The following is a 26,286-nucleotide window of genomic DNA, read 5'->3' as shown; positions in this document are numbered from 1 at the left end:
AATTAATTTACTGTTTGCTCAGTGATTTTGAGTTATTGTGCTTGTTTTAAATTCTGGGCATTTTAGAGTGGCAAAGATGGCTAATAGAACCTTTCTAGGGCCCAGGAAAAAAATTTCCTGGCATGACAGTGTCCCTTTTATCTTCTGTGCTTACTGCTTTACTCCCTGCTCATCAAGAGGGACACCACTAGGATTGCCCTTGAAACGCCTGGATTTGGGAAATGTACCTTTCCATGAGATCTAACATGGATCCATTCAGTGCTGGTTTGGGGGGGGGAAATGTGATTCCATTGGTTTCCACGTGCTTTTGTTGCATCTTGGACCTCTGTGTTGGTGGGACTGTACTTTGGAACAGGGGCTACTGTAGAGCTGAGCTGTGTTTTACTGTAAGAAATGAGATTTTCTATTCAAGAACAATGGACTGAGAGGTGGGATTTTACCATTTTCCTGGCTTTGCCATAGGTATGTCTCTCCTTTGTTGAAGCTACCTGGGAATTTTCTAATGAAACATGGATCTGTCCAGTGAATTTGTAAATGGATCTTTTGCTCCTGCTCCTTTTGTTCTTACAGGACACAAGCTCTTCAGAGAACATACCTCTGGATTCATGCTCCCTTTAAGGAACTGGGGGGAACACTGGGAAAATCAACCTGCCAGCATTGAAAGATAATATTATGATCAAACCCAAGTGTTGGTTTTTGGGAGATTTGGCTTCTGTTTTTTTAATCATTTGGGTTAAAATGTTCTTTAAGTACATGGCAGTGAAAGGGAACACCTTGCAATGATTTGGTTTTGTTGCAGGACTGTCATAACACCTACTGAATACACGTGGACAAAAAAACGTGGATAAGAAATGATGTTGCCATGGGAAGGAATCACAGAGCAAAGGGGAAAACAGCACTGTCCTCATTCCATTAAAAAGGTGAACCAATGTCATATTCTTATGTCAAACTGCCTAGCTTGTAACCATTCTTTTTTTTAAAGGAGACATCCTTTAAATGTCTACCTGAGATAGATATAAACCAACAGAATAACTAAATCTAATTTCAACTAACGTTCCCTGAAATACTGTGTGATCTCTAGTGTGCAACTGCTGGAATAACAGTGGTGGAAAATATTCTATCCTCTGGGTCTACCTGTATTATTAGATTTAGTAAAGGATCACTTTAATAAGGCAGAATGATTTCTAACTCTGAAACTTGTGACATTTCCTTATTTCAGTATAATTTTCTTTCTTGGACTTCATGGCAATTTGTTCCCAAACTAATCATGTAGTGCTGCTTCATGATTAATATAGATTATTGCCTATCTATATTAGTGTATTAGATGCAGGAGAACTGAGATGCAGGAGAACTGAACTATATTATTAATGGAGTATTAATTAATATTAATAGAGTATTAATCCCACTCTTAATAGTCAATAGAGTAGTTTTAGAGATCCCAGACTTAATGATGAAAATAAGGGGACTAGCGAGCTGTGTGGCCCATATCCATGACTGGAAAACTGAATTTTCAAGGAATTGCCCTTTTTTTCCTGGGCCTCTGAGAGGATTTGGAATATGACTGTCCCCAGGCAAGCAGAATTGAGGGATGGCAGAGGGAGAAAAGGGGGCTTTGGTGGGAATGCAAGGCAAGGCAAATATTTTGCACAGGAAAAACATCTTACATGCAGAAAGTACAGTACGGGGCCCTGTAGGAAAGGCAGTGCTGAGGCTTCTGGCTTCTCACACAGCTTGTTTATAATAAAGACCATTCCCTCTCACTTCCACGTGGGAGCATTGCTTCACACTTGGAACTGCGCAGGAGCAAACAGAGCAGAAGAGCCTAATTAAGGTTTCAGGGACTTCTTTACAACAGAGCAAATGTTAGTTTAACGATACAGTTACGAGTCACAAAGAAATCGGAGCAGACGCCTCAAGTTTTATACATTTTTGGCAAAGTAAGTGGGAAACTATGTGCTGAAGTGAGGTCAACAGATGGAGGAAGAGAGGTACAGGAGGGGAAGAGAGCCACACACCCATGTACCAAATCAAAAAGAGCCCCCCAAACTCCCAATCAAACAAACAAAAAGAACTAAAGAGACAAACCTTGGAAGAAACAGATTTTTAAACAAAGTTTGCCAAATAAGCAAACTTTTTTTTTTTTTTTGTATGAGAGCAGATGCAAAGTGCCTTTTCAGTTAATTTTGGATAGAAATAAGTGAACACATGCTGTGCTTTAATAAATCTTGGCCCAACCACAATAGGGAAACTCAGACCTTGATGAACAATTCTGTGTTGGGGTTTGGTGATACCCACCAAGCCTCTCTGTGTTCTTTCCTCTGCTCTAAAACTGTCAGTGATATGCCGAGGCCTGTTTTCTCCAGCCTACACAAGGACACAGCCAGGGCAGGTAGATGATCTTCATATCATCTGGTGTTTCAAAATCTACTGTTCTGAATGTGGGGCTGGGAGTCAGAACTCAAGAGTTCAAAATCCTCACCCTCTTGTGGTAAATGGTCCTGCTGACTGACACTGGGCAAAAAATTCGTATTTTCAAAATTCTTACGTAACCTGCCTTAAATTCCTCCTCAGGAATTCAGCTCCTAAGTTTCCTTCTTGAATGCCTTCTTCAGCTGCAAAGTAATCTGGTTTTCATAAAGCCAAGAATTGATGCAAAACTCTGTGAATCTTTGTGTTCCCTTTTATGAAACGGGATAATGCTGACACTTTATTCCACTCCTTCTATTTTGGGTCATTATTTTCTTTGAAAAAAGCATGGTGATGTTTCATAATAAGTTTGCATAACCATGTAGTTCTGTCCCTGGATTTGCTATCCTCTCTTCTCAACCTCCCAGCATTGTGCTGTCTATTGTTTATTCTGATTATTACTTTTTTTTTCCTTCTTCTTTTTAAGACAGGGATCAGGAGTGAAATCTTAGCTCTGTTAAAACCAGCAGAAACAATGCCAGACTTTAGGAGAATCAGGATTTTATCCTGAATCTTTCTATTTGCCTAGCACCCTTGGATAATTCATAATAATAATAATAGTTAACAGGTATCATGCTCTGATCCCTGCCAAGCATTTTGGATTAAGACTTAATACATTTGGTAAATCTGGCATATGTTATTATCAGGCTCTTATAACTGTATCTAACAAGGACATAGCACACAGGGGAATATTATCCTGCCTGCAGATGTGTTGACATTGGTGAGCCTTACGACACGTCACACATTTATACGAAGCCCTAAAGTTTAGTAAAATATACAGCTGGCAAATTACTGGCAGTCCGTTTTTCTGGCCTGCCAGAACCTTTTTGGAGAAAAGCTTTTAAAGCAGAGAATAGGTTTGACATTTAAATTTCATTATGCTTGCAACAGCTGGATGTCGTACAGATCCTGGGACACGGGAATCAAAGACATGAATCTTCCCGGTGCACCACTGCACTTTCCAGAAAAGGCTTGCAAAATTCTGCCTGTTGCATGAGAACTTTGCAGCTCTCTGCAGCTGACCTCGTGGGTGATACTGAAAGAGGAGTTGCCTTGGTTGGAGGGAGGATTTTTTTTCCGAGCTAAAACGTTCTGCTTTGCTGTATGGTCGTGGCTGAGCTCTTCCTTAATGCTCTTTTTGCATGAGGTCATAGTTTACTCTGCTCAAATACCTGTGGAAAATGTTCAGACACCTCCTCTCTTGGAGTAACTTCATTGGTATCCGTGGTCACACTTGCTGGAGATGGATGCTTTGATCTAGGTGGAGATGTATAAAAAGCATGGGCTGCCACAGGCACTGAGGCACAGACAGAATATGCTCTCAAATGGAACATATTTTTCCACCTCCAGAATCCTTGGAAAGCTCCATGAAATTCATGTCTCTGGAAACTATTTGGTTAATATGCAAAGTTACCAGTGTGAGCTTGTGTCACAGAAAGACTGGTCTTACTACAGGTAACTGAGCCCCCTTAATTTTGTTACTGTAGATTAAATTGCTCTTGAACGTTTTGCCTCTGTGTGTACACACAGCCCCTGACCACAGGTGTGATGTCAGGCTTTAAATAAAGCATTTCCTTCAATCAGGATAACACCAGGACCTTGAAGAGAACTGAGAGGGAAAATTGCTACCCAGTTTCTCCTCATTTTAAAGCTGACAGAGTGCACACATGATTGGTGAGTGTGTGTGCATGAGTGATTATTAGGCTGTGACAGAGAATATAATAATCTGAAGGCGATTAGAATTAAAAGCAAAGTCAGATGTAATTTTAAAAGCCTGAATTCTTTTTATTCCTTTTTAGTTGGAAAAGGGTAATGATTGTGAAATGCTCTTTGCAAGCAGAAAAATGCCTCTAGTACAGTGCTGGGTACTTACATTAGACCACGTGCTTCTGAAGTGGCCCTTGGCCCTCATAAGTTTCCTACTGAGATTAGTCATAAAAAAAGATAATTACTTCTTTCTAGGCCAAAAATATATGAATTGCCTGGAACTTAAATAGTTACGTTTACCTTAATTAATAGATGGAATCAACAGAAATTCAATACTTCCTTCTCTGACTGTGATCTCTTTGTGTTGGGTAAAAACCCAAGTGTACTTGACTATCTGCACTATTTGTAACCTATAATCAATTTTCTGTGTTTGGGCATTGTCTGTTTAATGTGGGCAACTGCTTGTTTGGTTTTCATTGAAAGGGTTCATTTAAGAACCAGTTTTCATGCTGTATTTTAGACATACTGACATAGAGGTCAGATATTTATTCCTGTGAAATATCGGCAACCGATGGAATTAAATGCAAATTTGATTTGCCGGTGATTTTTGTTCATAATGAACCAAAAGGACACAGAGGGATGTTGAGAGGGATCTAGATCACAGTTCTGATAGTTATGGGGAGTAACTCCCAGTACTGTAAGAAAGTCAATCAAAGCTCTGGGCAGCAAACCTGGATTTGGGAAGGAAAATTTCTGGTGCATTTTTGGGCTACTGTCTGAAAACCTTCAAGCTATGATGGTGTAAGTCATATCCAACAGGTCAGTCCTGGACATATATCCCCATCTGCTATTTTGTGTGCTTCTTCTGTCTCTGGGAAAGTCTGGGCCTTGTGAACAAGGAGGGAAATGCTCTTAATTGTGCTTTTGGGATATCACTTCTTTAGGGACCATTATGCATTTTGCCATTTGTCGTGTTCCTGTGACTCAGAACTTCCTCCTTCACCTTCTGGTTGTGAAGGTGAATGTGACCTGCAAATGGAGGGGCCTGAAATTCTGTGTTCAATATTGTTCTTTGCTTCTCAGTTGTCTGCAGCTGAACCAGGCACAAATGGATACAGCTTCGGGGATGGATTTAAAAAGCACTCAGGCCATGGCAGTGCTATATGGAAGTTATGTTTTTATTTATGTGCTCGTGATAGTTGTGTCTGGGAACACTTGTATGTCTTGCCAGATACTCTGGTACCCAGTAGCTGTTCTGTCTTTCCACCAATAATTTGCAGACCTCTGCCAAGCTGTTTCTCTTGTGTTATAGAAGAGACAAAAATAAAATGGGCTGGACCTTGATCAAGAAGTGATTTTAGATAGAGCTTGGCAACAGCAGCAGACCCTCAGCAACATTTTCCATTGTACAGTCTCTCTTTTCTCTTGACTGGGCAGGATGATAAATTGCTGGTTTCAGGTCAGGCATCTCGAAGTGCAGAACAAAAACAATGACACTATGGAAAATAAAAGGGATGTCCAGAGTACTGAGCTGAAATTTAAATCTGTCTTTCTCAGAAAGCCAACTTTAGCAACACAGAGGGAAACACACCTCAGAGGAATATGGCTGAATTCCAAGGAATAGGGGTATCTTTCAAATTCACCAGGAAAAGTGGGTTAAATCCTTTCTCCTGAAAAACAGATGAACAAAACCTGATTTTTCCTTAACTTGTCCCTGTCACGTAGAAATACTTCTACTGTGTCTGATTAAATAGGTCTTTTTTTCTCTCAAGTTCACAAAGTCTCTGTTCTCTATTTTTAAGACCTTGACTTGGCAGCAGTAAAATTCAGTTGCCTCTTTATATGTATCTTGGTCTCACAGAACAAAAGATGTTAGAAATGGTCCCAGATAGTCTTCTGGGCTATTTCCTGCCTATATCCAAGCCTGTACCAATATTTTGAAATATTTCAGAATTGCTTCTTGGGCTTTTACCAGCACGTTCAGAATTATCTAAGCAGTTTAGGGGTTTAGATGCCATTGAGTATAATGGGATTTAGGACTCTCTTGATAACTTCAGATATCCAGATAGCTATAACCATTGAACTGGTATTTTTTTAACCTACAAAGATCAATGGGAACTAAGTATTCAGTGTTGTAAAATCCCTGTAAACACAATTCTGGGCTTTTTGGTCTCTGTTTGAAACTGAGATTGGGCTGTTTAATCATGAACATGGTTTTGAAAAGTTGAAATTTTCTGTGTCCCTTTTCTGAGGGACATACCAGTGTTGTTTCAAAGATCTTATTGTCGTGCCAGTAGTTGTCACATGAATGCTATTCACCTGTGTTCAGTATATTAAATCATTTATCCCCAGTTATTTTACTCTTGGAATATTAGGAGATGTGGTTACAACACTGATTGTTTTAAAGTATAAGGTATGAATATAAATATGTAAATAATTAGGAATTTACTGAATCAAGGTATGTAAATCTTGTTATTGAGACCTCTCCTATCAAACCAGATCAATTATGATTTTGATTGCACTTCTCTGAGCGATTTCCAGCAAGACAAGGCTTTCTTGGTGGTCAAATGTTTAAAAGGTGAGTACAAAATTTAAATGTTACTTCATGACAGTCCTGTGGTGGCTTTGAAATCCCTGCTCCGTGGTGTGATAAAACACCTTATCCTGCCTGGGTTGGTATCAAAAAGTCTTTGTCCTTTTCCCTGCACTTTATCCTGTGGCAAACCCCTGTCAAATTTACTCTTCGTGCAGAGATTTTCTAGGGGTTTTTTGGGTCTAATTGAATAAGAGAGTTTCAGACAATTTCCTGGAGTCAGGAGTTAAGAGTGACCATCTGTGGGGCTGAAAGAGTCATTAACTTTCCATGGTCATTTCCACCCATTGTGTTCCTTTTAGACTATCCATAAGGATTCCAGTCAGCAAACCAAATGTAACGATGGGCCGGGTTTTTTGTGTCAGGGCAACACCTGGCCATTAAGAAGAAAAACTGAGGCTTTCCACTTTTTTGTTCTTCCCAAGTAGATCAGGGAGGGACTGTCAGTTGGGAACAGCATTTGGTCACCAGCAATCTGGTACAGGCTGCTCCAAATCCATGACCCCAAAAGGGCAGGTGGAGTTGCCTGATCAACCTACTTCTTCAGGGAAGACAGTTTAGGCTAAAACATGATTTTTTTTTCCACTGGGCTGCAAAACAGCAATTTTATAACTATTATTATGCATGGCTGTAATTTTAATGGTCTCTTTCTACAAAATTCTCAGGTAAACTTAGGTGTGTTTTTTAATGAGTGCTTGTATCTGGTGTGGGATTATGGTGTCATCAAGCATAATATGGAGAAAAAATTAATATTTAACTACAGAAAAATCCTACATCCTGAGATATTGAGTTCATAATTATCTGACAAAGTCAAAGGGAAAGAGAACATTATTTTTTTTGGATGTTTTGTTGAATTTCCTGTTAAAAAGTAATTTGTTTTTCTTCTTAAGGGTCAGACAAATACTTTGCATTCAGTGCCTGTATCGCTGATCTTTCTTTCCTCAGGATCTGGTGCATCAGTCATGAATCTCAGCTTTGTTAATGAATTCTTCTTATCAATTTATCCTTGTGTATATTTTACTTGATTGCTGTGATCTTTACTTTTGTCCTAAAATGTTGTTCAGTGTCCTGTGTTTATAGGAGCTGTATTCTACCTCTGTGACATCTGCATTTCAGGAACAGGATTTCCTGTTCTTTCTGGTGTATAATTTCCAAAGTGCGCTTAAAATAAGGGAAATACATTTGTCACTGTCCTCCTACAGCACCTACATGGTTACAAGTGCTCTGTGGAAGTGGCACGAAGCTTTTTTCCTGCTCAAAGGATTGTTCATAATTTTTTAAAAGCAATTTAGCAAGAGGAATCAAAGAAATAGCATGAAAACATGAAATATTCTGTAACAATTATTTCCTTTGGTGAGTTTGGATGCACACACAGCTGCAACAGAAGGGTTTTCTTGCAGGAATAATGACCATTACTCAACAATTCTTGTGAATGCTGTCAAAATGAACAGGGAGTGAAAAAAGGAGCTCTGGCTTTTTGGGGCAATAGAAAAGCAAAAGGAGAAAGAAAATGTTTCCCTAATTTATCAAATTGATTTGGTATGTATCTGACTTTTTGATGGTTGACTAAATTAACAAACTCATCCTCTGGGACTTCCAGAAAGTTACACCTGTGTTAAAGGCCCTGGGTCAAAATGTGACTCCCTGTACTAAGGCTGAGACAGGAACAAGATACTATAGTACATTATTATCACCTCCTGCACGTGGAAAAGAGATGACTGCCTATTTTGGGGTTTTTAATTTACAATTGCTCTGGGGTTTTTTGGATCCCTCATGATGCACTGCCTCTCTTTCATGCTAAAATCCCACAAAGGTGATGCTCTTTTGAATGATCAGCTTCTCTCAGTGGCTGCTATAATTTTGTCACAAGTGATTTGGAGATCTTTTCTGGCTGAGACTGGGAGAAATCAGATTTGGAAATTCAGAATAAAAGAAGACAAGATTTGATCCAGCTTTTTTGGTTTCGGAACAAAACGCAAAAATTAATTAAATTATTATTGTTATTAAACAACGTCTAATACTGTTCTACCTTGTTTCAGCTGTAACTTGTGGTGGTTGTTCTCTGTACTGGCTGATTTTCTGCGGGACATAGTATTTGACCCTTAATGCCAGCACAAAATGGACAGTGAAAGGCTGGTGAATTTTCAATGTCCTCAGCCTTCTGTTGTTACAAGGCATCAAGTTCCTTCACATTTTATTATTTTTCTCTTTTTGTTGTTGGTTTTTTTTGTTTCATTTTTGTTTGGTTTTTGTTTGGTTGGGTTTTTTGGGGTTTTGGGTTTTTTTGTTGGTTTTTTGTTTGATTCATGTTTGCTGTCATTTGGCAAAGAGCTTTGCATTTCCTTCTCTTTTGTAGAATTCATGGCCACATAAGTTATCAGCTATAAAAAGGTAAGAGCAGGAAAGCTTGTCCTTGACATACCCCATGGAATTAAAAAAAAAACAAAACAAAACAAAAAAAAAAAGCAAACCATTTCCTACGACTTTGTTCTGTTGGTAATTGCTGTTGGATGTGGTCAGAAGGAGCAGTGTCTGTCCTCAGGTCAGGATGGTAAATTCTGTTGTCCTGCCATACTGAGGAAAATACAGTTTTTGTGTCCTGCAGAGTGAGGTGCAGAGGATGTGCTGCTGAGAGAGAACCTTGTGAGCAGGGTAAACAGCAGGAGGGTGGGCAATGTTCGTGTCCAAAGTGGATGAGCACAGCCCACTGTGTTTGAAAGAGGCTCTGTAGGTTCTAGTTTTGTTTCACAATTTGGAGGTCTGCAATTTAAAACTTCAGGTCTGGACTAGTTGTCTGATATTGTATCACTCTGAGGAAGTGACAGAATCACTGTTGGAGGGTCAGGAATTACTTAAATACAGCGATTAATGAATATTTGGCAGATTTGTCGTTGGAAACATTCTTTAGAAACACTTTTTCCCTTATAGAATCACAGGACAGTTTAGGCTGGAAAAAACCTCCAAGATCTCCAGTGTTTCCCCTAGTACTGCCATGCTCACCACCAAACCATGTCTCCAGGTACCTCATCTACATGGATTTTAAATACCTCAGGGACTGGTGACTCCATCATTGCCCTGCCTGTTCCAATGCTTGGCAACCCCTTTGGTGAAGAAAGTTTTCCTGATATCCAATCTAAACCTCCCTGGTGCAACTTGAGGCCGTTTCCTCTTGTCCTATCACTTGTTAACTTGGGAGAAGAGACCTCCAGTGTCTCTGGAGGATAATAACCTGGTAGGTCTGAGATTTTTGGCTAATGTATACAGCAGTTAAAGCTTGGCCAAACACATTTCATTCACCCCCCTTCTCCCAAACCATACTCAGTGAATTTTTCTACACTATTGATTCGTAATATACACCAAACCAGAACAGATTATCTGTCCGAGTGTTACTACAGGAAATTAAAAATAACTAATATCAATATCAAATATTGCTCATTACCTATCAGCACTTTGAGAATTCTCAATTATTGTTATAAAAATATGGACTTGTATATGCTTTGGGTTTTGAGAAAAGGCTCACCAAACAGAATCAGTTTTACTTTGCACCAAAGCACATCAGCTGGTGTTTGATTGAATATTACAAGCACATGTGGGTCAAAACCTGTGAGTTAGACCCTCAGAAAGGATGAGACCAGAAATAGCAAGACTGTGTTGTGAATTAATTCATTTTCTGGGCTTGAAAATATTTTTCAGGCTTTGAAACTTGTGAGGGGTAGTCATTGCAGGACAAAAGACTGGCACCGGGAACTACCAGAAAATAGCAGCAACCTCCACCAAAGCTGTGAAAATTGATGCCATTTATAGTTCTGAACGACTTCTGCAGAAGCAGAAGGGTCCCTGCCAGGGGGACACTTGGATGACTCGGCACCTGAGAGTGACTGCATGGGAAAGGGTCAGAAAATGATGCTGTAGCTGCCAGCTCTGCAAACTCAGTCCAACCTGAGGGACAGGAAAAGTGTCTGAGAGAGACTGACTCTGCTTCCACCTGATTCTTTTTCAACAGGAGCACTGGGGACACTCAGGGACAAGAGGATCATGCCACATACACCAGAAAAGCACAAAACTAAGTTTACCTTAATGTTTAGATAATAATATTAGTAAACTCTGGCGGGTTAAAACAAGAGGGAGTGGGGAGCGGTGACAGCAATGTTTTCTCGTGCCTGGTTTGTACAAGAAGCACTTCCTTCTGTGCTTCCCTGTTTTCTTGGTTAGTGAGCTCAAGGCACTTTGTTTTCTGTCTTCTTTAATCACTGGTAATGAGGAAATTGCTCTCTTTCTTCCACTGCTTGCATTGCATTTAAACTCCAGATACAGAGCACCCAGCTAATGTTCCATGGCTGATTAGCCCTGTGGTGTTCAGGGACAATCTGAACTCGTTGGGTTACATTTCTCCCCTCTCCAGGTAGAAAGTCTGACCTGGGCAGTGACTGGCTGCACTTTTTTACTAAGTGTTGTCTTACAGCTGCTCTTTTTGGCCCTAGAAACTGTGCAGTAGCAAACTCCTCCCAGGAGGAGATATGAGAACTAAAGAAGTAAAATAAGATCAATCAAAAACCCTGAGTAGTTTAAATAAAATATTGTGCTGCTTTCCATTCGTTGAGAATGATTGAAATTTTCAAATATTTTGAGGCTTCTACTGTGTGTTTAAAGAGAGTAGGTAGTTGTATAATAAGTTCTGTGAAGTTTTTCTACTAGAAAATCATTATTCATTTAGAAATAATGAAGCCACTACCTAGGCTGCCTTTCCCTGGACACACAGCTGCCAGTCAGTAAGTATTTGTGAAGGTCTCTTTTGTGTGCCTGTTTTACAACTTGTCATGTGTGACATAAACTGGGAAATATAAGATTCCTATTGCAGGTGTTCATTTTGATAAGGTAGACTGAATATTTAAAGGAAACAAAGAAACAAGCGAGTAAATTTTTTTTGATTGGTTGGTTGGTTTGGTTTTGTGTTTTGTTTTTTTTTCGTTTTCTATCCTTGCAGATACCCAGAAGGTTAAACACAACTGCTGTAAAACAGGTAGAACTTTAGCAATACAAACAGTGGCAGTACAAAAGGTTGGAAAGAATACACTGGAGGCCTTTGTCTTCATATAAGAATGAAAAGCTATTTCCACATTTATTTATCCTGAATTTATTTACTTTTTTTTTTTTTTTTGCTACAGCAAAGTTTGGTAAACTGGTGCCCTATGATGCTGGCTGGTTTTTTTCCTGTGTTGTGAAGACACCTTTGAAATGCTGGTTCACTTCAGGTAGGTCATTCAGCACTCATCAAGTGGGGATGATTTTCAGAGAGATGAATTAGTGGCCTTTGATTTATTTATTTTTTTTCTTTTCACCAAATTTTTTTTCAATCCCCCTTTTGGTTAAAAGAGTTTGAGTTTTCTCTGTTCCAGTTCAGATATGAGCAGAAGGATCAAGAGGTTTGGATTGAGTGGGTAGGCTCTGTGTTTAAACATGAGCTTAACTTAGGCAGAGAACCAGTCTCAGTGACATCAGGGGGATTACTCAAGTATTTTAAGCAGGGCTCAGATGCTACAATGAATCTGAACACTGGGCTTGAGATCTTACATATTAGAAAAGAAACAGGAGTTTCCTGCCTGAGGTACTGCAAATTAAACTAAAAAGCTAAAAACCTGCCACGTTCCATTTTAATAACCCATAAAATCACAGATTTTTAAGATGCTATATAGTTATTTTATTTTGCTGGCCACGTTTTACTGATGTGAAGTCCAAGGCTGAATTCCTAAAGAAATAAAATTCCTCTTCCATTGCCTGTTGCTGTTAATTTAGGCTGTTATCTGTGGGTGCTTTGGTACTAGGAGCATGGCATCACTGTGGGTCTACAGTGGTTCCCCTGTGCTGGATCAAGTCTCCTTTTTTTTTTTTTTTCTTTTACAATGGGTGAGATGTGTTTAATTTATTGTAGGAAACTCTTAAAGATGCAAGATCCTTTTTAGAGGCTTCTACAATAGCCGTGAAGCACTTATTTAATCCCATTGAATGGAGGGTAGATTTACTAGCTGGGCTAGACATGATTTTTGTTCAGGAGTCATCTCGGAGTACATCGAAGTTTAAAGATCTTTGCAGAAAACCCAAGGAGAAACAAAAGGAGTAAATTTTAAAAGGAACTTTGTCAAGGAGTTTTAGATGTTAAACAGATAGAAAAACCATGGTGGCTTGACTGAAACGAGTGTTGGGTTTGCAGAATCATTACTGATCCAGTGAGACATGCTAATGAGGCACTTTAAATGCAAGTTTGATGGAAAAAGGGGCAATTTCATACCAAAGTGCAGCAAGGTTACTGAATCAAAGAAGGTACACTTCAGTTCTGCAAAAGGGGACAATGCTCCATTGTCAGATCCTTTTTCTTTTGACTTTAAACATGTTTTAACTACACTATTTACTAAATTGTACAATGTGGCTTGCCCACTGATTGAGAATTTATGACCAGAAACAAACCTGTTAGGGGGAAAAAGAAAAACTGAGCGTGATCCATACTGTAGCTGCAGAAATAGTTTGAATGAACTTAACCTGAGCACGGTGGGGGGTGCACAATATGGTTTTCAAGCCCAGGGGCCTGGGATCTGAGTTCAAATAGAATTTAGTCTTTCAGTAACGATTTAAAAAACAAGGGAGGGCGTCTGGAGACATCTGTGGCCTCTCAACCTGCGTTAATAGAGATGTGTCAGTTTTGTCTTTAAAAAAAAACCAAACCCTTTAGAATCGTGCCCTGTCAGCCCATCCACCGTGCCAAATTCCTCGGATTGCATCATGCCTGAAGTTCACAAACATCTTGTTTGACTTTCAGGCATTAAAGCTGTTTTGGCAAAAATAAAGAGCGACAACATCAGTACTTGCTCCTGCTGCCTCTGAAAGTCGTCACACAAATCTTTCCCTTCCATGAAGGAGAATCCAGGCTCCTTCAGGAGATTTATGGGGCGGCTTTTGGGCGTGATTGCTGCACACAAACACAATGAAATGGCCTAATTTTTACCATGCTGTTTGTTAAAAGAATGGACGAAATTCAGTCACAGCAGAGAGCAGGCTTCCTCCTCCTCGTCTGGTTTAGCAGAATTGCGCTGGAGAAATTATAAAACATGTTACCCTGCCTTGGCATAACAGAGCCCCAGTTCTAAAAGTTATAAGAAATTTCAGTTATGAGCCTTTTTTTAATTTTTTATTTTTTTTTCCAAACTGGAACCAGCCTGTGGCAGTATATTTACTATTTCTCATCTTGTGAAAGGTTGCTCAGCTGGCTTCTGAATTTAACCTCCAACTTCTGTGGGTTCCCACAGGCACTCCTAGTCGGAGTCAGAAACCACAGAACTGGCATAAAAGCAAAAAAGGTCACTGAAATTGAGAATCTTAACAGTTCCTTTCTCAGACCTCAAAATGAAATTTATATGAGGTTTCAAAAATTGCTTTAATTGTTCTCCACATTTCTCTGTGTTTTATCGCTGAGCCTTTTGTTCATATTTTGGTCTAAAAAGGCCTATCCCAATATAAGGGTTCTCTTTATACACCTCAAAATAAAAAATACATGGTATCTCACTGAGGAGTCTTGTATTGCAAGGCCTTTCTGTAGGATTTTGGTATTCTTGTATTAAGCAGGAAAAATGTTATTTGTCAATGGCAATGAAAAAGATCCATAATAAAAAATATTAGATTGGGTGTCAGCTGGCACAGATTAGCTGTAGATCTACAGACCCCTGTGATGTTTCAAACTTGGCTCTTGTTTTGATCCTACATAGCAAATTTAAGTTGGGTTTTCACATGATGTTTGTATTTGGGATTAGTAGTATCTACCCTTAATACAAATTTCAAGATTGCATCTGGGTGCATGTAGATTTGTTTAATAAGGCTTTATCATTGCACAGTTTTCCAGTGTTTAAATACATCATGGGATATATGTAACCTATGACTAAAATGAAAATTTTCAGGTTTTATATATAAACTTTCTTTTTTTTATTTTTTTTTTTTTTGCCATGGAAAATATAAAAGTCTAGGTAATAATAATAAAAGTTGAAAACTAGGTGGCAGTAATACCCAGCTCTACAGCCCTCCTGTGAGCGGTGATGGGATGACTCAGTTTTCTCAGGAATTCTGAGGGTGCTGCAGTCCCGTAGTGAATGGCTCAGCTATTAACAGACAGAAAAAATACAGCACCAACCCTTCAAATGAGTTCATTTGCTTGAAAACACAGAGTTAGTTGCAATCAATCCTCTTCTAAAATGGAATAACAACAAGAACTACAGTGAATGTCGTAGGAGAACTAATTAATGAGATTAAGCGTGTTTAAATATATATGTAAAAAGCAACTTCCTTTCTGCTTGCAATGAGTGACAAAAGAGGAGATGTGGTTGCTTCTGAAACTCTTGTTTCTCGTGGTTGAGGCCAGGGGCCAGCAAGTATTCCAGAGTCCATGAGCAGACTGCTGGTTATATACAACCTATAGGATGGATATTCCACTCGTGTCAGAGTGAGCTAAAGGCAACACGACTAAAATCAGTGGAATCACTCTGTGGGAGGACAATTATTGGCTCTGATCGCAGGAGTTCATGATGAACATCCCCACTTGTCTTGGAGGTAGGGGCTGAGGCTGCAGCCCTGGGAGAGTGAGACAACTGTGAGATTTATTGGCTGACTTCATTGTTTAAGTGCAGCGTGCTCGCCCGAGATTCACACCATCTCATGGCATGCACAGAGAAGAATGCAATGCCCTTTTCTGGTCAGCTGAGCTGCCTGTGGGGCTGCACAGGAAGGTTTGGGCAGTCCTGCCTCCTGGATGTGCTTCTCTGGCAGCACTGGAAATATGTAGTATTTGCTTTATTTCTGTAAATTATTTTGTTTGAAACCGGGTCACCTAAATAGTCTCAAAAAATCTCTAAGCTGCCACAAGCTCATCTTCATTCAGCAGATATTGCAGAAGTTTGTTGTATACTTGGTTTTAATTTATGTAGCTCTGTCTGTGACAAAGATCTTTTGATATCTTCTATTTTTCCAAAGGAAGGGTTTTGTACTTGGCAAAATCTTGATGTACAGTCTTAAACTCAGAATGAGTCAGTGGCAATCCTGCCCACAATATAATCAAAGTTGACATGCTTCCTCTTGTTCTTCAATGAGAAATACTAAATATATTATAACTCCTTCTACTGTGCCACTTGTTGGGTCTAACTAAGCTAGAACAATGATCTTAATGTCAACATCTATTGAGTGTAACTAGATTTTAACAATGGTCTTAATGTCCAAAAATACCTTTGCCCAAACCAAGCAACAATAGAAAGGCAGTTCTTCTTAGCTACAGGTACCGATCACTGACTGACTTGCTAACTAATAGATAACAATTAATAGTGATGTTTTTCCTTAAAACTCATACCTCATTCAAACTTTCTAAACAACTCTTGTTTTCCACAGCCTCTGTTTTCGTTCTTCCCAACTCATTCTTCCTTTGCATAATGGTAACACCTATCAACCCAGTTTTTTCTAGTGCTCTATGAAAAAAGTGATAAGATTATTTTATTTGGTTTGGTTTTGGTTTGGTTTCAGGGGGTTTTTTTTGCATATGTTCAGGTGTTCATTATATTAGGAAATAAATGTTATGTCTTTTGTACCTGAGCCAAACTGACTCCAACCTCTCCCAAACTGCCTCTCCTGCAGGGAAGGGAGGAATTTTGACCTGCTCCTAAGGACATGGGGAATAGGATGTGCTTGGGGGGTAACTCACTAATTCTGGGGATCATTTAGGTAAGCACAGCATAAGTTTGGGCCTGACTGGAATACAGGCTCTCTGGAGTGATTATCCCCACTCTTATAGGTATGAAGCCAATGAGATGCACCTCACCTCTTCAACTGGGAGCTTGCTATAAGCACCAAAACTATACCTGTGAATTTTTGTCTATATGTGGTTTGTAGGGTGAGAGTGCTCTTGGTGATAGACTTGGTTTTGCTCTGCTACAGGCTTAGAGGAAAAACACAGGGTCAAACCTGAGGCACACATTTGTGGACTTTTGCCCCAGCAAGATTGCTGTCTTCTTTTGATGAACAGAGCTAAGAGCCCATTGGATATGATCCAATATTTTAAACTTTAAAAAAAATAAAGAATTCTATAGCATTATATTGTCAAGAGTTCCTGTTGCTTATAAGAATGCAATTTAAAACAAACAAACCAAGCTGTGATAGATATAGTTATCAGCAATACAGAAGAGACCTCAGCAATTACTTTTACAACAGCAGAGATCTGCTGAGGGTAATTAACATGTATTGCCTTAAGGTTGTATCACACTTTACAATCACATCATAAATAGTGGGATATCTGTGATCCCTTTCATGTCTGTGACTCTGCTTTTGCTTTTACTTGAGTGTTAACCAGATGACACTTCTGTCCTTTCATTTGTTCTAACAGCCCCACAAATGCCAAAGCTCCTGGGGATGGAAAACCTTGTCTAAAGAAGGAAAAAAGAGACCAAATATAATTTTGGGTGAGTTTACAGGATCGGGTTTTCTTCCACACCCCGTGCAATTATACCTTGCAGAAGTTGATGCTGCATTTTCCTGCAGATGGGGATTGCAAAATGTTACATAGCAAAAGGCAAACAAAGAGAATTCTTTATCCTTTCTGGGAAAGGCAACCATATATTTCATATTTACAGGAAACCAAAAATAAATCATTAATGTTAAAAATTTGGAAGTCAAAATACTACTTGGATCTCTATATGCTGAGGGACAAGAATCCATATAAGTCTGTAGGAAGGAACATATTTTTCTGTGCACTATTTCCCCAGTTACCCTGCATAAATCAGTAAAGAAAGGTGTCTCTGTTTCAGGTAGTTGTGCATGTCTGAAGAAAATGAATATACTTGCCTTAAAAAGCAACATATATCTTTGCTTTTTGAACCTTCCAGTGAATTCAGAAAAATAACTTTCGTGTCTGGAAGTCAAAGACTATTCTGCCTTTTATTTCAGTAGCATCAGGATTGAACCTCAGCATTACATTTCCACAACAGTCACTTGTACATTACATCAAAAAAGAGAAATGGAAGGTTTCCAGCAAAAGAAATATCTGTTCCTAAACCAGCCTTTTTTTGGCCTTGGTTCTGTGAATATGTATGACCATTTTTCATGTGCACACAAATCTTCAGGATAATAGCCCTTAAAATCTTTTTTTTTTTTACATATAGTGTAGTCCTAAAGTCAATACTGTGAATGGCATACACCAATTGCTATGAATGCCTTAAATTCCAGGCAGAAAGGTGGCAATTCCTATTCATATTTACAGAAACATTCACTGGCAAACTTTTAAACCCTTCTGTGCCTGCAGAAAAATAAGCACATATTCATCACAGTAAACCTCCACCTTGGTATGGTTTTAAGAGTGTAACATTTGCAGGATTGGAAGCCTTAATCTAAATATGTATACTGATTTTTGCCATTACTTTCTGGGAGGTTTTCTGTACAGAACTTTTCTCTATAATATTGATATATAATATATAATTATCTATAATATTGATAATAGTGCACATGCATATGCTTTTATAAAATTGTATAGTCTTTCATCATAAATGAACCAGAAGACTCATATGGAAGCATCAGTTCTTGGATGTCTGGATGTTCTTGGATGTGTGGACAGGGCACAGGGTTGCTGTTCAGCTTGAAAGGGCCCCAGCCCTTTTAAGTAATCAAAGAGCAGTGGTGGGGAGGATGAACAGTCTGTGGGACACAATCCTTTTGTGATCATTGAACAGCTGCTGTCATCAACCTTTTTTTTTTTTTTCTTCTGAGAGCTACACACGGGTACAGCAACAGTGCAGATCTAAAGTTTTTCAGACCCAAAGAAGCCCTGTAAACTCATTTCCCCTTTTGACTAGATTTGTCTGTGCCTGCCCAAAGCATCTTTACACCTCTCTAACTGTGCACACTGCACTGAGGTGAGCTGTGCTCTGCCTATCTCTTTAACTTTACTAGCATTCCTTTGTATGCCAACACTACAATCTGATCCTGAAAACCTTTCTCACTCCTCTTGGAATCTGGATTTTCAGGCTAGAGGATTGCCTTTAAAAAAAAAAAAAAAGCTACAGATAATACCAAGGAAGACTTCCCTAGTCAATCCATGTAGGAAATGCCTATTTAATTTTATTTTTTTTTACGTTACAAGACCTGCAGATTTTATTTTCTTAGGTAACAGAATTAAGTGTCATTTAGCTTGTATATGCTTGCTAAAAGTCTGACCCTTGCAAGAGGTTTGATGGATTCTAAAGCCTCTATGGCCTCTCTCATTATGATATTCCAATTACTACATCATATGCTTTATGAAGTTTTCCAAAAGAAACATTACAGAGAAGCTACATAAGATCTTTGGTGTTGTCCTGCACTTTATGTATGGCTCTCAAGGAAAATATAACCTTTTGTTCTCCTCTGATAGTGCTCTACACCCAATTTAACTGCTCACTTTGCATTTTCCTGATACAAAACCCATGTGTATTTACAGATAACTGATCTTAGTTTTCACTTCTGCATTGCCTTATTTCTAAGGCTGTCTAAAAGCTTTACAGATTAAAATAAAATACACCCCTGAGTGTCGGTATGACATGTGAGAAATGCTGCCCTAATGTTACGGGTGGAGAAAATTCTGACAGAATTTGATCAGGTTAGTAATGTTTTTTTATGTTTCTGTAGAAATAAAAAAAATAGGAAGGAAGAGAAACAAAAAAGAGGGATATTTATATTGTGATGTTCCAAAATTGGTTAGCAAGACCCCCAGCATGACAAAATGGAAAACATTCTTTGTTAGACTTGGCTTAATCCTTACTATAAGTTAATACATTTTTGCTGAAAGGTAACACAGGCAGACAAAAAGTCTTTTTAAAACACAGTTTTAAAAACTCTAAAGTCAGTTGTGAGTTTTTAGAAAGTGCTAAGGACAGAATCAAAATCTCCCTTCTCATTTCTTCCATCAGGAAGAAATCCCTCTCTCCCCATAATCCGATCACGTTCAGATCACCAGGCCTGGAACAGCAGGTCTTTGCCAGAGCTAACACGGAAGGAAGTGCCTCTCCTGCCGTTATTCCTACAGGTGGGAAGGCAGCCTTGGATGGATTTGCCTACACCTGACTGACTGCCTTGGAGGGTGAGATGGGTGGGGTGAAAATAGACACAGAGCAAAGTTCTTGCAATGACTGTTTCCTGCGGAGCGTTTCCCCTTCGGTGTCAGTTTTCAGATGGAAAATATTCCATGTGTCACCACGGGGCAGAGATACTGCAGAATTACAGAACGTCGCTCTTGAGAGCTGTCGTGAAATAAATACACGTACGAGGTTATAAAAACGGGGTTTGTATAAACTGCCCTCTTTTAGCAAACATTTGGCTTCCTATAATTGTGTGCACTTTTGTTTGAACTTATCAAATATGTGATTGTTCTCCTTCTCCTTCAGAGAGATAAGAAATCCACCCTCCGGATATGCAGAATGATGTTGTTGTAATCACCCTTCAAAGGGAGACCCATGGTAAACAAATGCTGTGAGCCTGTCGCCCCTCTCAGTGAGCAGCAGAACTGCCAGGAGAAGGCCGGGATGAAGAGGACAGGAGAAAGAAGAACAAGTAGATAAAATTTCCCTTTCTTCAGTCTCAGAAAGGTCAAAATTCAAAGGTGTGTGTGTAATAATGCCTCAAAAAGTACTTTTATGCAGTCTTGTCTCCAAGCAGAAAGTGCCTTTGCCTCAGAGTAGGTCAAGCCTGCATTGCTGTAAACCATCTAGACTGGGAAGCAAAATTATGCCTCAAGGGAAAATACTTGGACCAGACAATGCTGGATAACAGCAAAAGGGTTTCAGTGCACGAGGTGGACAATTTTATTGCTGCAGTTACACCTGCCAGAATCACCTGGCCTAACGTGGAGCTCCTATGATGGCCAAGCTTTTAATTGCAGACTGCAATTTGTAGCTCCACGTTTTGGTGTTGTGCTTTTTGTTGTTTGTTTGTGGTTTTTTTTCTGCGAAGAGAAAATTCCTAAATACGATCAGATCAGCACTATGGAACCGAGGTTTCCCAGCCTGCCCAGCGTTTTCCCTTTGTCAGGAGGAGCCCCATCTCTGAATGACACAGCTGGCTCTCCCCACTCTGAGCCCCCTGGATTGGAACTCCTAAGAAAGCCACCGAGTGCTGACGGAGGTGTGGTCACTTCCTGGATGCACAAGTGAAGCAGGGCAGGGCTGGGCTGCTGGGCTGTGGTGCTGAGGGTTTGATTCCTCGGGGGGGCTGATGCAAAGTGCTGTAAGCAGGGTCAGATATGGTGAAAAGGCTCATGAGGGACCAATGTCCTCTCACCTGAGCAGTGGAGCAGATACGAATTTCCACCCCGTGTGGAGGCACCTGGCTCATTTCTGCCTTCTGGATGCAGCCAGATTTCTGTGAGTATCCTTCCTGAAAGGAAGGATATTGAGGGGCTGGAGCAGGTGCAGAGAAAAGCAACGAGGCTGGTGAAGGGACTCAAGCACAAGTGCTGTGAGGAGAGGCTGAGGGAGCTGGTATTGTTGAGCCTGGAGAAGAGGATGCTCAGGGGAGACCTCCTCACTCTCTACAACTCCCTGACAGGAGGTTGTAGCCAGGTGGGGGTTGGTCTTTTCTCCCAGGAACCAGCAGCAGGACAAGAGGGTTCAGTCTTAAGCTCTGTCAGGGGAAGTTTAGGTTGGACATTAGGAAGAAATTCTTTACAGAGAGAGTGATCAGACATTGGAATGGGCTGCCCAGGGAGGTGATGGAGTCACTGTCCCTGGAGGTGTTTAAGGTGAGACTGGATGTGGCATCATTGCCATGGTCTGGGAACCACGGCGGGGTTGGATCAAGGGTTGGACTTGATGATCTCAGAGGTCTTTTCCAACCTGGCTGATTCTATGATTCTGTGATTCTATGTGCGTGTGACAGACTTCTCCTCATGGCTGCTTATTACCCAAGGAATTGAAAGAGCAAAGTCCCAAATCCATGTGTGGTGCAAACCCCTCTTTGTTCACAGCACATCTCCCGCTGGTGTTGATGCTCTTTGATTTGGTACCCACCACCTTGCAAGCTGGAGAGAGATCCCTGTAGCTCTGTTAACAGAGGGAAATTCCATGTTTATAAATTAGAAGTTTGACAAGATTCATTGCTATATAGTTCGAATTCCTACACAGATCTGATCTGATCTCAGTTTGCTGATCCCAAAGATAAGCTTTGATTCACAAAATAGATCTGGGCGGTCACACTGAAGTCAGCGCAGTCAGATACTGCTTAGGTCACGGGCAGTTAAAACCAGAAGGTGATTGAGATGTTAGAGGACTTTCTGCATAACTACTGTGGGAAGAATCATCTTATTTTTCCTTTCACCAATTTTATTTGAGCTCTTTCTGTTTTCTATCAAATCAGGGAGAGGTAAACATTCAGTGCTGTTGTCAGCCCTTCACAGAGCTTTCACTTAGTTAGAAAAGTGCTTGTCTAATTGAGATGTATTCATGTATTTCAGTTCTGGGTGTGCTTAATCCTAGCATGCTAAAGCCAGTATTAGTTCAAATGTCTGGAACTTGGGCCTCAGATTTTGCACTATCTGGTTGCTTCCAGTTCTGTTGTGTACTCAGAGGATGAATTATGAAATATTGTCTTTGAGAAAGACTTTGTATCTTCCCTGTTTTCCACTCTTCCTCATGAGAGGTGCATTGAACCTATTTACATTTGAAACCATCTAACCTAGTAAAGCTACATGCATCCTTCAGTTTAGGCATATACATAGGTATTTTGCAGATTAATTATTTTACACTTTAATTTTTATTATTTATGCTACAAATCTTACCTGTGACTAAAACCTCTCAGCTAATATTAAAGGTCTCATAATTCTGAGTGACTGTCATTGCCCTTGCACACAGATCAAACAAACCCATTCAAAAATGTAAATACAAGTTGCTTTTTCTTGCTTTGGAAATAAAGGCTCAGTTGTCAGAATTGTTCATTATTTCAACATTTTTGCAGGATGCACATGGATTCATGTCCCTCAGCACAGTGCATCCTTTGTTTGATTTGCTTTCAACATTTTTGGTGTAGGTGATTTTTTTTTCTTTTCTGTCCTAAGAAAAGTGGTTTCATTTTTCATCACTTCTTTTCCAAAGAGTAAAATGTTGGTCTTTACAAAGTTTTCCTTGAATGATAATCTGTACATTACTAACTGTTAATTCACTGGAAGGGTACTTGGTGATACAGTAGTGAAATACAAGTCTTGTCTCAGTGGAATCTGCATTTCCTCTCTTTACATTGGTTCTTTTACCTAAATATCAACAAGCAGGTTGGTCTGTAAACACTTTCAAAATTAGATCAGCATCTGAGCATCCTCATCAAATTCATTTTCAAAGTGTCTGGCCCATGCAAATCCTGCCTGTGTCAGTGAGAGATGTAAAGTCTCAGCAATTTAAAAACAGGTTGTTGATTTTTAAGTGCCTGAAGGTGGATTGAGGAGGGTAAATCTAAACACTGAGATTGAAAATGGTGGGGTTTAATGCACTTGAGACAAACTCTTAATGTCGTTGTCCCTGATAAAATGAGGCTGTGGGAGTTATGGCTGCTATTATGCCACAGGCATGTGGATATTAAAATCTATCCCCTCTATGAACATTGGAGATTTACAATGTTTGATAGATCATTGAAGCTCGTGGGAACTCTAAAAGTCCATAAAAACTCCATTTTCCATGTTTCTCTTTCCACTGGTACTTCTATACCCAGAATGCCTTCAAGTAGCTGCATTTTCCACTTGAGTCTACTTGCATGGAGGAGCACACATATACAAATATCCATTCTGGGGGAAATTCCATATATAGCCTCACCTGTTGCATTAAAAAGTCTCCTGACAATCCCTTTCTTCTCTTATTCTCACTTTCTTCAAATAGTTAGTCTTTTTTTTTTTTTTTTCAAAATTAACTTGCATAGGTATTTTATTCAGCACGGTGTCTCATCTTCCTTGCATTATAACCCTCACACAAAGAAAACTGAGCAGACAATTTTCTTCGTTGTACTGAGGGGGTTTTTTTCAAAGCTTGAGTTTCACATACCTTTTATGGTTAGGTTTGCAGTGCCTTGTTTGGCTGAGTATTGGCTGATACTGCAAGGAAAAAAAAAAAAACAGGGGTACAGGTTGAATAAAATCTAAAGAATCTGGGAATAACCAGCGGGAGCGAAAATCAAATTGGCCGGTCATTCTTAAGAAACAATCAGTAAAAAGAATACAAGTAAACTTTGCACAGTGCAATGGTTCAGTTCCAGGAATTCAGCAGGCAAATATTTATATCCCTGTTTCACACCAGTGCCCATATTCTGCTGCTCTCTAGGTGAGGGATCTCTCAGGAATAATCCACGCTCGGAGAAGTTTCTGGAGGTTTCCACACATGTAAGAATGGAGAAGGTGCACATATTGCACAAAAACATGGCCAGAAATAATGGTCTGTTCATGTTAGAATGTTCTGTGAGTTCTGCCATCCTCACAGTCATTTAACTAAGTGAAATTATTTATATATAACTTTGAGAAATGGGGCTTAGTTTAATAAGACTTACCCAGGGCTGCAGTGGCCAGGATGGACAGCACATTGTTAGGGGCAGAAACCACTTTCTGTTTTATTTACTGACCCAAACCACAGGAATTCTTTCATGGCTTTCTTTCTATTCATGCAGGTACCATATCTGGATGGGTGAGCCGTCTTGAGCTTGGAAAATTAACCTGTGGAGAAACGACAAAATGCAAGTTAAGAGGTTTCTGATTCTAAGCGACAAAAATGAGCTCCAGACCAGAGGTGATTTATATAAAGTAAATGTGACCCCTCAATATCAGAAGATACTCCACTTGGGCCACTTAAGGACAAAAACAAGGGTAAAAAAACGTGCTAATGGTCCACGCTGCAACACCAGATTATGGTACTTATTGTGTGAGAAATAAGTAAATAATAATAATTTACCAAGCTTCTCTGTCCTCCATCTGTTACTTGAAATTAGAAGAAACAAAGATTCTGGTGCAATGATTTCTCTCTTTCCTTTCACAGTGCTAACTTGGAGCTGCCTCTTGCCACTCAAGTTTATTGCTTTCTTGGACTTTAAATTGGTTTTTTCTGAGCAAACCAAAGATTGTACTGACCTAAATGTCACTTGAATTAATGTATTCTTGCTTCAGCCTTTATTTTTCTCTTAGAGCCACTTCTCGCTTAAATTACCTTGTATTTCAAGGCTTGAAGACAAGGTCGCAGTCGTGCAAATAATTAAAAGTGTGGGATGTTTCAAGTTTGCTGTAAGAGAAACAAGTTTGAAACACAGTTGTTCCCTGAGCTTATGTAAAGAAGTAACTACATCGGTACTAACAGCCATTATTAATTTTTTATTTTTTTTTACATTATTACATTTTATTCCATAAACCCACTTGCTTGGTGATGTATTCTTCAGCAAAAGGGGAAGGGAGTGACTGGCCAAGAACAGTGAGCAAATCATAGCTGGAGCTGGAGAATGGCCACGAGTGACTCTGCTGACAATTTTCATCTTATTTTTTCTGATGAACGCTCCTTTCCCTCTGCAGAGACCACAACCCTCCCAATTCCACACACAACACTTGGTCTGTCAGCTGTTCACCAGTGATGCATTGCATCCACTTGGTGTGTCAGAACCATGGCTCTCCTGGCATGGCTCTGAAATGCCACTAGAAAAGCAAAATATTAGTGTCTGGTGTCCAGAAATATTCTTCAGGGAGAACAAGCACCATTATTAAAGCTCACTTTGTATGAGAGCAACCAAGCTATTCCATTCTGCTGGTTACATGGTCGTGGCAATTTTCCTGGAAAACGAAGGCTGGGAGCACTATTCCAGCATAAGCAGAGCTTTTTCTAAGGAGTGGACTCTGATATTTTGTGGGATCCCTTTAATCCTGGTGGTTTTCAGTGTGCTCTCTGCTTTTTCAAAGCACGTTGCTGCATCTCGCTGTATCCTTGTAGCAGAGCAGCATCAGGGGTTTTAAACATTTGGGGGGAAATATTTGTCTGTGTATGAACTTGTTCTCAACCACACTTTCAGTGGCTGAAAAATTAGGGAAACTGGAAGTGGGAATAGGATGATCATGATGGGGGCTAAATTAACAGAAGCAATTGCTGTGATAGAGAAGATTAGAGAGCTCTGAACAGAAAACAAGCAATACTCAGGTAAGTGAGAGGAAAGAACAGAAAGAAAGTAAAGAAAAGTAGTAACAGTAGTAAGAAAAAAAGAAAAGTAGAAATTAAGGCCAGATTTTGTGGGGGGGGGGGGGGGAAAGGAAAAAAATAAGTTCTGGTGAGTTTCTATATTTAATTTCTGGGTACTTTATATTTCATAGTTGTCAAATATAATGTGCAAAAGAGAAAATGAGTCTTACAACTCATATTTTATATAAACCTACCCTCCTTACAAATAACTTGTATTAATATTTGGCATAAATTGATTGTATATAATGTCATGTTTCCTGATCATTACACTTCCAAATAACAATCTGCAGCTTCAGG

This window comes from Corapipo altera, unplaced genomic scaffold, assembly GCF_003945725.1.
Source record: "Corapipo altera isolate COAL_440 unplaced genomic scaffold, ASM394572v1 RXGC01000072.1, whole genome shotgun sequence".
In the NCBI taxonomy this organism is placed as follows: Eukaryota; Metazoa; Chordata; class Aves; order Passeriformes; family Pipridae; genus Corapipo; species Corapipo altera.
The sequence above is the reverse complement of the archived record's forward strand: the minus strand, read 5'-3'. Positions refer to the sequence as shown.